We start from the raw sequence: 18,665 nt of genomic DNA on the forward strand, positions 1-18,665 counted from the left end.
AGAAAAGCTACTGTGCATAGGCTTTAAATTCAGCTTTTCACAAGTGAGAAAAAGACATTTTCTTCATTAACCTACACTGCCAACCTGCATACAATGTCAACATTGATCCAATTGAATTTGACTCTGAAGCACATGACTCAACTGACCAAAACTGACCAGCAATGCACTTTCATCCAGACATGTATTGTACACACCTGAAAGACTCCAGAACACAGGTCTGATCCTGGGCTAATCCAGGAACATGTAGAAGAGGGCTGCACAGAAGAAAGGAAGCTAACATGGTCTCTGTCCTCTGCTTGCATCTCTTTGTGGCAAAGCATGGATGTGATGTGAACTTTAACATGGGTTATGTACCTACAAAGGCTGGTTAAGAATTCATGGCTAACACCCATAGGTGTACTGGGGTGGGGTGGGGATGTCTGTACTCACCAGCAAGGATGGCATGTCATCCAGCAGCGAGAGACTACAGGCAAAGGCCCACCCTCTCCCCTCATCACAGGATGGTGTTACACCTGCCCCTGGCACAGTATGCAGTCACATAGTTCTGTACGCTGGCAGTCTAGGGAGGGGTTCTGTTCAAGGTGAAATCACATCCACTTCTCTGCCACAGTGCACGAGGAAGTGACAGCAGTGACAAAACATAGGAGCAGCATTGCTTGCCACAAGCAACTCAAAACTGAATGTCTCATTTCAGCCCATTTTGTTGTGGCACTTCAAGTGTGCAGGGCAAGCTTCAAGCTCCAGCAGTTGTGGATTCAGATTACAGGCACGTGAGAAAAATAAAAGAAAAATAATCAAAGGGTAGTTGCAGTGACTCATGTAATTGAGAGTCCCATTCAGATGCAGAGCATTAAACAGAACTTGGAATTAGTAATGATGCAGAAAGAACAGAATGTAAAATATTTCCAGGGTAGAAACAAGTTGATTTTTTTTACATAGTAGACTGCTTTAAAGCATAGTAGTGCTGCTTTAAAACCTGTGCTGTCACTGACGCAACAAAGACTGCATTAAACATGCGGTTGTGTTCATGCAGACTCATGCACTCACCGTGTTGCTAAGCCTGCAGGTAGTTGTGTGTATTTTGCAGGTTTATGCAGCTGATTCAAAGAGCAGAAACAGAAAAGGTGTGTTGCTACAAGCACCCCAGACAGGTGGGGTAGGGGGAGTAAGAGGGGAGACCTGTGACCTGACAGAAGGGGATTGTTAGAGGCTACAAGGAAGAATGGTCCATAAATGGATACGGTATGTGTCCCGTCTGGGAAAGAACAACCCCATGGATCACTATAGATTGTGGACTGACCTGTTGGAGACCAGCTCTGGTGAAAGGGACCTGGGGGCCCTGGTGGACAGAAGGATGACCATGAGCCAAGAAGGCCAGTGGCATCCTGGGGTGTGATTAATAGGTCAAGAGAGGTTCTCCTCCCCCTCTACTCTACCCTGGTAAGGCCACATCTGGAATACTGTGTCCAGTTCTGGGCCACTCAGTTCAAGAAGGGAACTGCTTGAGAGTCTCCAGCACAACCTGTGAAGGAGGATGCAACCTCCTGACCTGTGTCAGGAGAATAGAGCCAGGCTCTTCTCAGTGATGTTCAGTGATAGGACAAGGGGCAACAGGTGCAACTTGGAGCGTAGGAGGTCCTACATGAGCATAAGGAAAAACTTTTTCACTGTGAGGGTGACAGAGCACTGGAACAAGTTGCCCAGAGAAGTTGTGGATGCATTCCTGTTGTGACCTACTCTAGATGATCGTGCTCTAGCAGGCGAGTTGGACTAAATGATCTTTCGAGGTCCCTTCTAACCCCTAACATTCTGTGATTCCTGGAAGAGGGCTAATGAAGCTGTATCATTTTGGGATGCTGATGTGGAAGGTGATCCATGATGGGAGCCTCTGCTGAGCACTTTGTAGATAAGCCAGTTCCTCCAATGACTGCAAGGAAGACATTGGGATTTTGCCTCCCTCTGCTGAGGCTGTTCTATATGAATATTTCAAAGTTTTTATTCACCACTTTTTTACCCTTTCTGAAGATACCTCACTGAACGTTTTCATAATGTTTGAATCTTGTATCATTTCAACTCCAGCCAAGACAATTTTCTTGTCTAAACACTCTATTATTATGACTGCATTGATTATAGTGTAAAAAATGTCATGCCTGGACAGAGCAAGATCCAAATGTCCCAGGTATTGTCTATGAAAACTGGTTAGGGAAAGTATAGGAACGGGATACACTGAGAGTCATCCACCATATAAAGGCCTACCCTGCCCTTGATCAATGCTTTAGAAACCTGTGGATCCACAAGTGTGCACCCAACCCCAATGGTAGTTTTAAATCAAAGGACATCTCTGTGAGTTTGTCTGGTCCTTAATTGAACTCAGTTGTACTCCTGGCCACCATAGCTTTTGGTGCAGAAAGTTCCATGCCTTGATTTTAAGTTGTTGTTGTTTAACCCTGGCTGGAACAGATACAGGAAGCTTAGGATTTCTCATCTCAGAGGCTCTCAAGATCCTTGGTTTAATTGGTTGCTTGTGTGTAATGAGGTGGTTTAAGTGGTTAACCATGAAGACACTGGCTTTTCACTGTGAGCAGCTGAGATAATCCAGGTAATAGAAACTGTGTGTCATTCTCTTCCTGAAGGAGCTTAAATTTCTGCCAGCTGCCTGTTTTTTTATATCATTCCATTCTGTGCCATATCTAACTCAGATTATAATCTTTCTGAGCAGAGATGCATCATTCAGTCTTTATCTGTGTGTTAAGGGACGCACACATGTCCCTGCCTGAACAGAAAGATACTGGCAAATGGAGGAAAAATGACCATCTTTGGTCTGTCAGGCAGGCAGTGAATAGTTTGCTATCCTAATCATCAGAGTAGCAAGGCTTTTTTTGAGCATATAAAACATGAATTACTATGCAGCTCCAAGAGGAAATTTTGTCCTTTGATTGTTTTCCAAAGAAATGTTCTCAATTTCTTTTCTGCCAAATTCATATTGCAGATCATACTGACAATTTTTCCCAAGCCTTCTTGACCTCCTCCCTTCTTCACAGTAGTAAAAGAAATTTCACTCATCACAGAGAGATGTTGAGGATTGCTAAATTTTGCTGATTTGGGAATGGAGTGAATGAAACAAGCTTACAAAAATGTAGACACCACATTGCAGAATGCACTTAGGTCTGCTAATAAGAAAAAAGGAACTTGTAGTATTTCTTCTGTTTCACAGCACTTTAGTAAATTGCCTGCTAATGCAGGCACTCCCTTATGTCAAGGTCAGAAGTGTGCATGCAGTGCCGGGGTGTCAGAATTTGGGAGGATTCTTTTTCTTTTGGGTTTCAGGTTGCTTTGGGGTTTTTTTTTCTATCCACATTTCGCCCTTCAGCAAATCTGTGCCTGGTCTTAGCAAAGTAATACAAGGTAACAGTGATGCTTATTGTGACAGTTGGAGTGAGATGTTTTCTTTTGATTGGAATTCATCATTCTCAGTGTTTAGTATCACCAGTTCCTCTGCTGCTAGATCATTTGTATACAACCGAGTGAGCCTGCCAGGACTGTAACCTGAGGAAGGATTTTGGGACTGATTCTTTTTGAAGAAGCAAGGGGAGAGAAAACCACCTCTGTACTGTACCTCCCTGCTTTTCACAGTTAGAGTTGCATGTAATTGTCACAGGACAATTTTGCCAGTAACACAATTTTTTTACTGGAGTTTTCTTACCAGGTAGGTGTTCACATCAAAGCAGGATTCAGATTTTGTGTTGGTTTTACTCTGAGAACATTCCAGCCTCTTTTTGAAATGTCACATTTCAACGTAACAAATTGCCAGTTCATGCAGCTCCAATGCCCCAGAAACCGTTTCCAGTGACGTACTATAAAAGCAGGATGGATACAAATCTCTTGATTGCATTTCAAAGACGTACCTTTGGATTAGGGGGTTGCAGATGAGACCTTTAATTCTGTAGAACTCAGTGGAGAGATGTTCATTTACTACCAAAGACTCTTGCTTTTTTTTTTTTTTGTTCTCCTACTCCAATTTTCTGTGAGTAATATAGATGTGGGGGCTGATCTTCTATTGAAGTAGTCGAATCAGTTATTCAGCTGAATTCAATTACTATCAATGCCAATATTTCTGTGAAATTTTTATTGGGTAGGGCTCCACGAAGGTATGTCTTTGTTATATATGACAGCTTTCGATACAGTCTTCTAGATATAAATTATGGGGCTGATTTTTGAGTCCTTAGACTTACTGACTCCTTACTGAGACAAAATGCTTCTTGATCTCAATAGGCATGTTTACCTTGGTGTGACTCAGGTATCACAGAGGCATGCTTGAGCTCCTTGAGGCTGCCATACTTGGACAGCAGCAGCTAGACACGAAGCAGCACTTAGGAACTTGGAGACCTGCGTTGAGCCCCCTGCTTCTCCTGCCACAGCATTACATGCACCCACTGCATAGTGTGACGTGCTTGCAGGTGTTTCCACACAACAGGGGAGTCTCACATCCACTGGTGGTTTTCTCTGAGTAAATACAGAGCTTTAAGCATAAATCTGTCAGGCTTAAAGCAGATATTAGGATCTGTTTGCACATCTGTGCACTTGCTCCTAACAGGTTAAACATGTATGTGTGTTGTGTTATTGAGAAACAGAGTGATTTAGATGCACGTACATTATTCCTTAGCTCTGTGTCAACAATAAAAAATGAGCTTTTGGATTTATTAGTTCCCAATCTTACACCTATCTGATGTCATTACCATATAATAAGGACTCTATATGGTGCATTGTCAATAAAACCTAATATTGAGAAGATTACTGATCATCTAGTGCAAATGGAGAGCACTGTAAATGATTTAGAGAATACGTGTCAAACGTTAAAGCTATCTAATACCTCCTAAAGTAGGTTGATACTCATAAATCTAAGATAAATGACCTGTAAAACCACTTAAGAAGGAATAATACTCATTTAATCAGGCTTCCAGTGGAAAGACTAGGTAGGAGAGCAATTCATAAGGAATTATGAAATCTCCTTTAATTCACTACTTTGTTGATAGAGTACGCAAACCTACATTTGATAAGCAATTTTAGTTACTTAGCACTATTTTTGCAATATCACTAAATTAGGACCCAAATGGAAAAAAAAACAACCAAAACAGACTGAAGGGCATCTGGTCTGTGGTTTATTGAGCTGTCATTTTCCCAGCTTCAGTACTGTGTGTATCAGCTGGAGATATAAAGGGTATTTACTGGAATTACTGTTTTGCTGTATCACATGGATGGGGCATTGGATTGGCTTCTGTCGGTATAGCTGTGCCTGTTCATTGGCAATGGTAAGTTTATTTAATACATTCCCCTGGGAGAAGCAAGACATCATTTATCAGGACAAGCTTGGTTAAAATTATAGTGAAACAAACTGTTGTCACTATTTAGTTGAGTGGTAACTTGTACAAACTTTGCCCAAAAAGTGTAATGGCATGTACTGCACTGATCCTGAAGGAAATTCTCTTCCCTTTTCTGCTTTTTTTTTCCTTTTTTTTTTTTTTCCCCAGACCCATGTGAAAGGTGGCTAAATGGGAGTAGTGGAAAAATTAGGTCATGATTTTCATTACCCAAGTTCTGATTCCTCAGTTCTTGCCTTGTGCAGACAAAACTTCCATTCTTTTCATTAGGTTTTTAAGGCTACTTATTAATTCATGTTCATCTTTTTGGCTTCATGACTGCTCAGAGCACATCATCGCTGCCAGCATTTATTAGAACTTGATGCAAAGCTTTTCTTCAAGCAACTGCAATAGTATATTTAGACATGGAGTAATCTTGCTGAAGAGCAGAGTGCTGTGACTCATGTGACTCCACTGCTGCTCTGTTGACCTAGTAGACTTACTCATCATTTATGTAGTGGCAAACGAGATCAGATTCTGGCTTGATGCCTTATTTCACTTGTCACTTGATCCAGTAAATGCGCAACTTGCGAATGTGTTTTACTTCAATTCACTTATTTTAAGATAAACTGGGTGTTCAGTTTCTTTGCTCTTTAAGGTGAAAAATAAGGATTCTTAAATGCTTCTCTGAATGGAATTAGTAAATGAAATGCCAGTGCATCTGATCTCTATGTAACTCATTTATACTGCAGAAATAACCAGGGGTTGATACGGTTGTGGTCAAAATGTGTTATCACCTGCTTTATTCCTGCTTGCCTTCATAGAGGGCAAAAAATACATGCAAACATATACATGCTTGTTATGCAGTAGCCATGGAATGTCTCATGGAATTGTAGCAGCAGTGTTTGAATTGGTTGATTTTGTAGTAGCAGTGCAGCTTTGATAGGGAATTTCCATTGTCCATGGATTGCTAAATCCTGAGGTCTATCAAAAAAAAGCGCCTGTTGATTTGCTTCCTACTTTCTGTTCACTTGGCATGAAGCTAGAGCTATTTTACTAAAATACCAGTCAAAATGAGTGTACATTAAAGATCATCTCAGAAATCTGTCAGCCTTGGGAGCGTTGCTTTCCCATTTCCTGAGAGTACATAAGGAGTACTTGGGTTTGCCACTCTGAGGCAAAGCAGCTGTTGTGTGTATATGTTCTGCATGCATTGTGGGGGTGGATTTCTTATTGGTTTGAAAAAGCAAAAAGCAGAGGTAACAGATGGACTGACGTTTACCTGGTGGCTGATGGTTACAGGAATGGTTGCATCTGGCTATCGACAGAGAGCAGGGAAACATGATTGAGGACTGGAGAAGCCTCTGAGAACTGAAAGCTGAAGCCTTCAATCATGTAAAATGGTTTATGAAGGGCAGAAATGCTTGGAGCTGATAAATGTTTATTTTGATGCTAGTGCTTTTTAAAATCTATGTTTTGATGTTGGCATTTTTTAAAACACCGAGGGATGACAGAGGATGCTGTCAGGTAACTAGTTGCTAGTTATTTTGTGGCAGGCAGGTAACAGTTATATTATGGATGTCAGGTAACTAGTTAGCCAGTTATATCATGGTAGTTAATTTGTTGACAAGTCTGGGAGGTACAGATGTCTCAGCCCAGTTGGAAATGGGAGGGCACTGGGATTTGATTAGATATCAAGACTTTGTGTTGTTGAACCCTAAAAAAGGTAGGCAAATGAGCAAACAAACCTGTGGAACACATCACCAGCTTATGTCAGCTGCAAAACAGCATCCAGGGGGCCTTGGTAAGGCTTACTCCAGATGAGGACCTGCCTCTTCCTCTTCCACACTGCTTATGGGAGATACTCACTCTTGACCTGTACTCAGGCAAATCCCACACACATGCACACTCTTCAGTTGTAATTCAGTTACAGTCTTGCTAATTTGGAAGCGCACCTATCACATTCCCTTCTGGGAAGAAACTATTATTTCTTCTTTTATTCTTTTCTGCTTGAATCCCAAACTATCAATGTCTTTCAGATAAAAAGGAAATTTTCTTTAGAAAAATGTCTATTCAAATTATTCATGATTTGTATCAAGAAGGGACCTTTCCTCTTTCAACTAGCAAAAAAAAAGGAGGGGTTTGATCTTCCTCAAAATCATTTGAGAACCTTGTACATTTCTTTCCAGATCGAAAACTTTCTTACAAAGCTTTGGATATTCAGCAGAATAATGACTATTACATAATTGAAGCTCAATACAATAACATAGGACTAATAAATGGTCTCCTGGTTCTATAGAAAATGTAACAAATCATAATAGCACTTACTGGGACTAGGCCAGGCACAAATGACAAAGCTTCTTTTGAAAGTGAGTTATGGCCAGAAATACTCTTGGATCAAAATCATTCTCTCGACTGTCAGAGGGACATTTACTCCCTTTAATTTTCAGCCTAGATTTTATGTTGATCCTGCAACACTGAATAAAATCAAGCCCGACAGAGCTGCTACTGCAGCTGTTACAGATGTAAATGTGAAGACCATTTAAGATGACTCTGAATGTATTATTTGGAAAGTATGCAGATTATAGTAGAAATGGCTTGATATGTGCTTATTGTGTGTTTTTTAAAGGAGGAAAATTATGATCCTCTATTAAGTGGTTTATTAACATTTCTGATCACAGCTCTTTTGCTTAGAAAATAATTTTCTATTGTGTGCTGCAAAGTTGCCTGTAAACAACTGACAAAGGGGTATGCTGCTTTGTATTCTCCATGGAGAAAATATCAAATTCAATTGATTAATCAAAGGGGACATTCTTTGATGGAAGGGAACCTTTTCAAACTTTATTAAAAATATTGAATAAACCATGAGCAATCAAAGTTCATAATCTGAACTCCTGCTCTATTTTCTCAGATACAGTAAACCTTCAAAATAACTCATAAAGCACAAGATGAGATGTCTGTAATAGAAAAAAAAAAACACCACACCAGAAAAAACAACCAAACAACAAAACACAGAGCAGCATATTCCAAAACCTCTGTCTTGATCTGTATCTCAGCTACACCATTGCAGCTCCACTGATTTTACTCTGTTTTCACTGGAGAGAATGATAGTAAGGATTGAGCCTTGGATCTTTTTTCAGTGACTGTTTCAGAAGTATCCTTACACCTTTTGTCTTTTCATGGAGTGGGTTTTCCCTTATTCTGAAAGAAGAAATGAGTTTGCTATCAGTGAAGCTGGCTAGTGATTAAAGATAATCTAAGTATAACCTGCAGGCTGAATGACTGTCCCTTCTGTTCCAGAAGGAAAGCAATCACATGGCAGTGCAGGGTGGTTGGTGGGAATGAAGACAAGTGAAACAGAAATACCCAAAACCAAGGAGAAAACAGAACTCAAATGGGTGGGATTAACATGTTTGAGTCTTGCATTCAGCACTGAAATCATAGGCTGTATGTGAAATATTTATACCTAAATCCATTATACTGTTCAGGATCAAATTCAAGTGGACATTAGCAAATAAAATGTTCATATTTAGCAGCAGGAAAAAGTTTTTGGACCATTTCCAGGTATTTTGATGGGAAGGAAAAAAAAAACAATTGAGGAAAAGAATAATTGAAGGTATACAGGCACAGAGAGAATGAGAGGAAATGAACACATTGATTATGGCACAGTAATCTGATGCTGGTTTTAGTTAGGTCACAAGGGAGGCTGAGCTCAGAATAAGTATTGAGACAGTGTTGAGTGAGAGAAAGGTGTGCTCTGTGGTCACAGGGCCCCAAACGTACAGACCTGAGTGAGATGCTGAGCAAGCAGTTACCCAAGTGGCTATAACTGCAACAAGAAGAAATGGGAGGATTTTATGGGCACCTTCTGCAATCTCTTCTTTGTTTTTTTTTTTTTTTTCCTTATATTGTCCCCTCTGCCCGTAACCCAAGCAGAGGTGGAAGGACAGAGCTGATCACTTTGCTGCAGTCCACACACAGGCTAAACATCACAGGAGGATTTTCATAACTGTGTTAGACAAGTCAGCGATGGTGGGTAAGGTGCAGCTCACAGCTTGGAGTAACATCTAGCAGGAAGGTGGGATGCAGAGCAAGGAAGGGCAGGACATCTGGTGTCAAAGACATTTGCTCTGAAAGGAGCAGTATGCCTGACCCAATGGGGAAAAAATCACCCCAAACAAACCAAAATCCAAACCAAAACACACAGTCCCCAGCCAGGGTAGTTGCAAAACCTCTAAATAAACCTTTGGTTAGTTGTTTGGGCCAAAAGAGATCATACTAAATATAAAAACCAGCCTTCCTACTTGCCATCCCATCTTGGGCAGTACTTCTGCTAAAAGGGCTTATCTTAAATACTCCATTCTGATCCAGCAACGTGTTAAAAAGAACAAAAAAGAGACACTTAATTTTAAAAAAAGTCTTTTCACAGAGTGACAGATGAATGTAGTGACAGATTTAATACAGATTTTAAAACCTGAATATCATCCCCAAGGGGAAAAAGCTCCTAAATACACAGGCAAACCAAAAACGGTAGAGAAAGATCTCTGAAAATGCATTGCACAGAATCATTTACTAGGTCTCTGTAAGTGGTCATTTACATGAAACTTGCATTTAATCTGGTATTCAGCCATTCCCTTTTATCTTCTGGCTGCTGTCTACAACTACCTGAAGGGGCATTGTAGCCAGGTGGGGGGTGGCCTCTTCTCCCAGGTAACCAGCAATAGAACAAGGGGACACAGTCTCAAGTTGTGCCAGGGTAGGTATAGGCTGGATGTTAGGAAGAAGTTCTTCACAGAGAGAGTGATTTGCCATTGGAATGGGCTGCCCAGGGAGGTGGTGGAGGCACCGTCCCTGGGGGTCTTCAAGAAAAGACTGGATGAGGCACTTAGTGCCATGGTCTTGTTGATTGGATAGGGCTGGGTGATAGGTTGGACTGGATGATCTTGGAGGTCTCTTCCAACCTGGTTGATTCTATGATTCTATGTGTTTGTGGGAGACAGTGGTCCCTCATCCTGTCTCATCTCTCTTCCTGTATCAAGCAGGTTCTTTTTTCCGGTGCATATATTCAGGGAGACAGAGGGCAGAGAAGGGAATATTAATATCCCAGTTTCAAATTTATCTTTCTGATTCTGGCTTAGACCAAAGGAATAAAATGACCACCTCTGCTTTAGAGTTGAGCAAGTTCTTCCAAACACAAATAAAATCTCAGTTGTCCTCTTGACAGTACAGCCCTTCTGAGCTGAGGAACAGGGGAACAGTCTGTAAGCTATAATGTGAACTACTAGCCTCATTAGAGTGTGCAGACACACTTTTCCTGGGATGCTAGCAATAGCATGTGTGCTAATGGCAGGAATTATTTAATTGTTGCTGCTGTTGCTAAAGCAGCTAAGCAAGGTATTTTGAAGCTAATCCTGTGTATCTGTGCTTATGACAATCACTGGAATTGTTGCACTGCGAACACAGCTTGATACCTGGATTTCAGGTTAGAGCTTGACCTATTCTAGGAGTATCTTGCTCAGGGAATTCAGCATGATGTCAGGTTGTCTCCACTCTGACAAAAACGTGGCTCACTGCTTCCCTAGACAATGTTGACATCTCCTGACAAATATCAGCTGATGGCACGTGTGCTTTGGAGATACCTAGAAATCTGAATGCTTCTTTCCACACCACCACACTGGTGGTGTGTGCCCAGCTGCCCTGCTCATCTCCACTGCTGATTTCAGTGAATAACAACCAAAGGCATTTTACACTGAAAGGAGACATTTAAATACTGTCAGGAACAACAGATAAAATGACCTCAAAGAATCCTACATAAAGTCCTTTGTTATTTTCAAAGCACTTTCCCAGCTTGACACCTTTGCTTTTTTATATCCGATATAAAATTAAAGTGTTTGATTCCAGAACAGCACAGGAATATATAATATAAATATATCAAACCTCACACTACCTTTTTTTGTGCTACTTCTTTGAAAAAGGACCTGAAGCAAATTTAGTGTACCAGGAAAATTCCATTTCTCAAACTTCCTTGGCCTGTTCTCTTGTAAGTATTTAGCCCAGCTTCTCTCAAGCAAGCATACTTAACAGCAGTAAGGAGCAGCCTGGGCGTGAATGGCTTTATGTGTGGCAGCTCAGGCCTGCTTGGGGAGGAGCACACTGAGCTATTTCAGGTATCTCTTGCACAGGGGTCACACATACCATCCTTCAGTACCTGTGCTGAGCCCCATCATGCCCACACCTGCTTTCTTTTATATGTCTTGTCACTGTCATAGACCAACTGTTACTAGCCTCTTGCCAAAGCCAGATGTTGCTCTTAGGCAGCCGCCAAAGGGACAGAACCTGTTGCACTTACCTTTTAGGCTCTGTATTGCTCCAATATGACTCTAAACATCACCTCTCTTCTCTCTTAGTTACTACCATTTCTTATGTTACAAATATTACTGGAGAACTCAGATCCATGCTCCTGCTGCCCTCCTGTCCAGTGACTGTGGCATCCTGCTGTTGCTCACTGTTTTACAGGATTTCTTCTGATCCGCTGAGTAGCCAGGATGGTGACCTTCATATGGCACATGGCTCAGCACAAGTCAGGCCCTCTGACCAGGAGCAGGGGAAAGAGCTGGAGTGAAGAAACACAGTCCCATCTCTCAGAAGAGTATCTGGGTTTGCACAGTGAGGACCCATGCAAAGGTGCAGAGGCTGGCAACCTCTCCTGGTTTCCTGACACCCGCACTCTATGATACAAAAAGGTCAGTAGAAATGGCTTCTTGTTATACTACACCTAAAAGGTTGATATCTGATTTCTGCTCTCTCTTCTGCTAATTCCTCTTCTTAAATGGCTTTAAATTTCCAGCAATAGAACACGGGGACACAGTCTCAAGTTGTGCCGGGGAAAGTATAGCTGGATGTTAGGAGGAAGTTCTTCACAGAGAGAGTGATTGGCATTGGAATGGGCTGCCCAGGGAGGTGGTGGAGGCACTGTCCCTGGAGGTGTTCAAGAGAAGCCTGGCTGAGGCACTTAGTGCCATGGTCTAGTTGACTGCATAGGACTGGGGGATAGTTTGGACTGGATGATCTTGGAGGTCTCTTCCAACCTGGTTGATTCTATGATTCTATGATTCCTCAAGAGTAACTGGGTACAGGTTTGGGGCCTGTGTGTACACAGAAATTGAAGTAATTAAATAAATTTAGAGATGTTTGGAATAGGCATAGCTGGTAGCAAGCAGCAAAGCAAATAGTTGGGTGAGTTTACATCTTCTTTCGCATGTCAAAAAATAAAAAAGAAGTTTTAAACTGTGACTGGGAGAATTCAAGCCAGGAACAATAAGCTTGTCTGGAGAATTGTAGTATTAGAAACTAAAGGATATGGAACTGTGTCCAAGGTAAATATTGACATGACTCAAGATGAACTGGTAAAACATTTAATGAAGCTGAAAATAAGGCATCTGGGATAGATGTTTATTGTTAAAAATGAAACATTTGAGCAAAAGTAGCAAAGTGATGATGAAGGTTATTCATAGGGAAGCCAAGCTGGGGAAACAGCATCATCTGAAATAAACTGGCTCCAGCAATTTGTGAAACATGGAAAAAATCAAATTATAACAGAGCTAAAAATATGAGTGAATAGCAAGCAGTCGTTACCGACATTCAGAGTGGATTTTGGAGACTGAATTATACCAAGGGACAAATTACTCAGGTGTCCAGAATAACTCTATTGACTTTGATGGATTTCTCTGTATTTGCCTTCGTGTAATTGAGAGTTTACTCCCTTGTGCCATATGAGGACTGAATATTAAGAAACTTTGAGCAAAAATACTGACTTTCATTCCAGTATCATTCTCTTGATGATAAAGAATAAGTCATGTTAACTTCACAAGGCATTTCAGAAACACATTAGGAGCTTTTCCCTTTTGTACAACAGGAAAAAAACTCTTGCACAATGCTGTGAAAATAATCAGAAAGACTCCATTAAACTGGAAATGGGAATAAATTGTGCTGCTATATTAGAAGTCTTACTCCCATGTAAGTCTACACTGTTATCAGAATACTGTGTTGTAAAATCCTTTGAGCTAGTCCATGATGAGTCAACATTACATTTACACATTTGCTAGAGGTGGAGATACTGAGGGAGAGATGCCAAAAGCTGAAATTAACTTCTTAGATATAATTTATAAACCATCTGTTTTCTACCTCAGAATTGCAACAGCAGCACGTAGGGACTGGTCACCTACAAAAGGTAGACCTGATCTGTTCCCATATAGCCTTCCTGTAGTTGCAGTGGCACTGCTGCATTACATCTCTGTCTCTCTCAATTCAATGGTCACCTGGTGATTAGGCAGATGCAGCAGTCCCCTGCATGGCTGCATAGTGCAGTGCAAGGGCAGTGCATAGTGCAGTGCATCCATCCCTAAAACACAGGATAATCCATACGTGGCAGAAGTAACAGAGGCAAGGTAGGAGGAAAAGCACAGAGGGATGCTTAGGGAAGAGAATGATTAGGAAAGCTCGCCATGCTGGGTCACTGCATTCACCCTTGCTCCTTGCCTGCTTCTGATTGGTTCAGGAAATCAACAATTGTAGTGTTTGGCAGTGCTCTATCTCTCAAAACCTTTATCCTAGGAAGAGGCAAATGCTACAATCTGTCTTTGTCCTCCAAGCAGTCTTTGGGAAAGCTGAGGCCCAAAATAATTTAAGACTTTAAGCATAACCATCAGCTTCTTGGACTAGATTTAGAAAATCCACAGACAACTCATCCACTTCCCTCATCTCCTATTTATTGAGAAGGTTTCCTTTGGCTAACCTTATTGCTAAGAGCACAGTAAGAACACAGTAAAATCATAGTTGTTGGTAAGTTTTATTACTAACATAAACAAATAGCATTTTATTTTGTTACTGTCCCGAGCTTCAAAGATGAAGCTGAAGCATCAGTAGGTTCTACCACTACTGACGTGCAATTGGAATACAAAGGACATGTCGATAATATAAAGCATATGTTGATTATATAGATCATTGAGCATCATTTAAATGCTCTCTTTGCATTTAAATGCAGAGCACCTCAGCATGTTGATCAGCCAGCAACCTCAGCCAAAATAAATCTAGAGCTGAGAATTCTTTGAGCCATGGCACAGACTCGTCCCAAAGGGCACTACGCTGAGCACTGCTTTGCCCCACAGGAGGGTGGTGACACAAGCAACAGTTATGTACAGTCACTGCTGGAACTGATCCCTGAAACTTGTGCAGAAAAGGTCTCCTATAAGCACAGCAAGAAGGATTTAGTGAATATAAAAGTACATCAAAAGCAAATAATGGGTTTTTGCTGTCATTCCTCCCTCCCATTTTGTTGGGTTCGGGCTCATAAAAACACTTATTAACTCACTATCAGAAATGCAAAGCCACTAACTACAAGATGTGTGCAAATCAAGATCTGTGTAATGCCTTGATACTGGTAGGGTGAGATTTGTCTTTTTCCTGATTCCTTTTAAAAGCCAGCCAATATACCTTTTTTTTCCCCTGTCATGGTAACATTTGGCACTATTCCCATATGTGCAGATTGCAGCATCTGCAAGTTTTAAAAATTAATACAAAGTTCTATAATTGTATAAGCCTTGCTCATTTTAATGGTTGTAAACAAAGCAACTTAGCTTTGATGCAAACCAATCTGCAGTCAGTAGTAAAGTGCTCTACTTGTACAAAGCAAGCTGCTCTAATGGGACTGGGATGTCTGTTTAGTTGATGTTCATGTGGATGATGATTACATTGTAAGGTCGTGTTGTGAAGGAATGGAATGTAGACTTTAGCTGCTGGCACAGGACCTTAATAGGTTATTACTAAGTGGAATCATGGATGATAAATTGCAAAGCCATTGCGTTTATTAGAGCTTACTCCTGTCACCCACTGCCCACAGAGATCCAGCAGAAAGACATTCATAAGCAGCAGCTGATCTGTCTTCCACACTTCTACAGATTTTGTCATCATTATGCAATGATCACAAGGTGATGCACAAGAAAGGGAAGGCTTTGTCGAGGAGAGGGTCATGCAAAAGATGAAGGAGCAGGCTGTGAGTGTCTTGGCTCTCCTCATTAGCCCAAGTCAAGGCACTGAGCAGTGCTGTACTGATTACAGAGGAGCTTGCCCAAAGGGAAAGGAGAGAAATCTCATAATATTCCCGTTTACAAGTTTGCCATTTATTATCTGTGATTCTTTTTGACACGTGGCTGTAGTATTAAGAACTGAAAATTGAACATTTAAGACCTCTTTTAATTGCATCTAAAAATATGGTGGCTGTGTTTGGCATGAGAATTTGCCACAAGGGAGGGATTCCTGGATTTGCCTGTTTATCTGTGGCTATGGCCAGTTAACATTCTACACTGGGCAGCTTGTTACTGGGATGCATGCTCTGGAAGCAGGGTGAAACTGCCTCCCAAGAGCATCTGCAGCTCTAGTGCTAGGTTCAGGCACTTTCCTCCAGGATCTTCCTTGGAAAAGGGAGCATAGGATCAATGTGGCTGATGTTATGGTCCAGTTGCCAAAAAAAGTTAAAACAAACAAGACCATAAATTATATGCCACATAAGACACAGCACAAGTAGTCACTGGTGATGTGTTCCAAGGAGGAAGACACCCACCTCTCGGCTTCTTTTTTGCCTTTAATTCCTATATTTCTAGGCTTGGTGTGTGAGCTTTCATTCTGCTCATTTGAAAGGCACATTGCATGTGGTTGTGTACTTGCCTTTGCATGTATCATATTGAAAGCCATAACATTATCTAGCCATTGCTGATTCAGAGATGTTGGAAGTGTGGTTCAGTATTTCCAGGTGTATTGAAATAACAGTCCCTTGTTTGTTTTTCTAGAGACAGGCAATGTAGAAACATAGCTGTTAACAATAACATAAACCGTTCTGTTACCAAGTGCTTGGCAAACAGCTTTAGGAATGTTTCCGCCGTTCCTATGTGTATATAAAGCCTTAGAGACTGCAGTGTATTTCAGTGTAAGGGAAGTAGAAATAAAATCAGCCCCTGCATTTCCTGCTCTCAGTAGTGGAGAAACAAAGCAGGGGGAGACAGGTGCTTTTCTGAAAAGAATGAAAGATCCCAGCAGCTGATTTATGGTGAAGCAATGGGGTTTTAGCTGAGAAGGTTTATTGTAGCTGAACCTTGTGCCATCCCTCTAGCCGATATCTTAGATGAATCAGCAATTTTCTATTTTTATCTCAGCTGTACCAACACAGTTTATAATATTGTTCTGTCGGTGCTATTTATACATCATCACATGCCTGACTACTCCAGGCTGTGCTTTTTTCCTACACTCTTGGGTGATGTCATCGTGAAGTCGGCAGCTGTATTGAACAAAGGCTTTCTTCAGAACAGCAATAATTAAAGCTTATGGCAGAGTGTACTACCAGACCCACTGAAATACAGAGGAAACTCCTCTGTTCAAACGTAGTTCTAGAGAGGGTGTTCGATGCTTCAGTAGCTGGTTGCCCTAGGGAATGGCTTGAATGGCTACCTCTGTCAGTGCTGCCACACCTGGCCTTGGAGGGCCTTGGAGATGCATAGGGAGCAGTGAGCACTGAAGTCTGAGACTACTCTGCACAGAGGACTTACTAACAGTGTAATTATTCAGGAAGAAGAAGGAAATGCTCCTCCAAAAAGCGGGACTTTTCTGCTGCGAACCCATTCTATGTCTTCTCAGTTTTCCATAAACTGGATGAAACAAGGTTTCTCTTTTCTTCTGACAGAAGATACTAATCCACCTTAAATGTTTTTGCTATATTGGTGTGGACCTATTCAGCCTGGACTCCTGCAGCCTTGCCATATGCATCTTCCTAAAGTTAGGGGATTGAAGCCCATAAGTAGTATGAAGCAGTGAAAGATCTAAAGATGATTTGCAAATGTAGAATTCAGCATCCTCAGTTGATCAGCTTGGATTTGTGATGTTCCAGCAAGTCTGAAGTTCTTTATCCCTATTCCCCCGTGCATTACGTGCATTTCCAGCTGTTTATCATCATTCCATAAAGCCAGCAACATGTCAACATCAACAGCAGCTGTGTTCTTCTCATCTGCTACTTGTATTTGAGCTCTCAGAGTTTAACTACCAAAACTGTCGATCAGTACTGTTCAAACACAGTGTGTACAGCTTTTCCCTGGAAGCTGTTTTTCAGGAACTCCATATGTCCTTCAGCCAAGCCATGACAAGCATGTCACTGGGTCACAGATGGAGGAACTAAAATGTTACCCACACACACTCTGCCTGTGTGATCACAATAACTAAGCTATTTATTTCAGAAATACTCATCAGTTGGACACGCTTGGAACCAGAACATGCTTATGTTGTGGTTTTCTACCTCTCTTCAACCATTCTTGCAGACTTCCACCTCCATTTTCCAGTGGTGGTTTCAGACCCAGGTGTGGAAAGCTGCTGTCAACAAGGTTAGATTTTCCCCATTAGTTTTTACAGACTCTCCAGTGTGTTTCACAGGACCCTCTGGGATCTGCCTCTCCCCAGGAAGAAAAGCACTATCTCTGGGGAAAACTGGCCCAGTTGCCTTTTCACCGCTATGGTGGCCACCCAAGGGGCCACCCCTCCCTTGGGAACAGCCCTTCCAAGTGCTCTGACATTTTTAAGCCCTGCTTAAATTACTTATTTTCAAAGTCTTCTTCCAAAGTTTGGCTCTACAACAAAACACATCACCATCTACCAATAGCTCAAACCAGAAACAGAACGGGATAAATAGAAACTAAGTAAATTAGGAAGGGGTGCCAAAGCAGCAAAACCCTCGCAATAGCTGTGGCTGTGTGTGCTTGTGCAGTGCAGCTTCCAGCCCTTGCCAGAGTGCCAGGCTGCCCCTCAGTATTCTTAGAAACATATGCATCTGCTGTGTCACTGGCACTGCCCGCTCAGCCTTGGACGGGCTTTCACGTCTTCTAGCAGACTCTTTAGAAAGCTTGGAGTTCTGCAGAGATTTGGTGCCAGAGCTTCAGCCAAGCCAGCAGCAGCCTCTCTGTAGTTGGATATTTTTTCCATGCTTGTTAAACTGTGTTTGTGCCATCTGATTAATGCAAATAGCCTTACCCTCCCCGCAGCCAGGTCTTGTGGTCTACCTGCCTTGTCAACTCAGACATGATACTATATGGCTTATTTCCTTTAAGAACCAGGTGAAACCTGGGCCACATTCTCAGGTGGTAAAAATCAACATGACTAAAGTGAAGTAATTTGTACCACCTGATATTCTTTGTTATAGCCAGGGCTGGAAAGATAGAGCACATCATTTGCTACTTATTCATTATTGATGCTGTTTTACCATAAGGCCATTGA

At 41.6% G+C, this 18,665-nt stretch overlaps 1 protein-coding gene across 1 annotated transcript in view; it reads left to right on the forward strand.

The window, feature by feature from the left end:
* The first annotated feature begins 11,900 nt into the window (after positions 1-11,900).
* Positions 11,901-18,665, forward strand: part of ARID5B (AT-rich interaction domain 5B) — a 151,759-nt gene continuing 144,994 nt past the window's right edge. The window contains exon 1 of the mRNA XM_064145183.1: positions 11,901-12,100. The gene's annotated coding sequence lies outside the window, so the exon portion shown is untranslated. The remainder of the gene's footprint in view (positions 12,101-18,665) is intronic.

The sequence above is a fragment of the Pogoniulus pusillus genome, chromosome 6, assembly GCF_015220805.1.
Source record: "Pogoniulus pusillus isolate bPogPus1 chromosome 6, bPogPus1.pri, whole genome shotgun sequence".
NCBI classification, from domain to species: Eukaryota; Metazoa; Chordata; class Aves; order Piciformes; family Lybiidae; genus Pogoniulus; species Pogoniulus pusillus.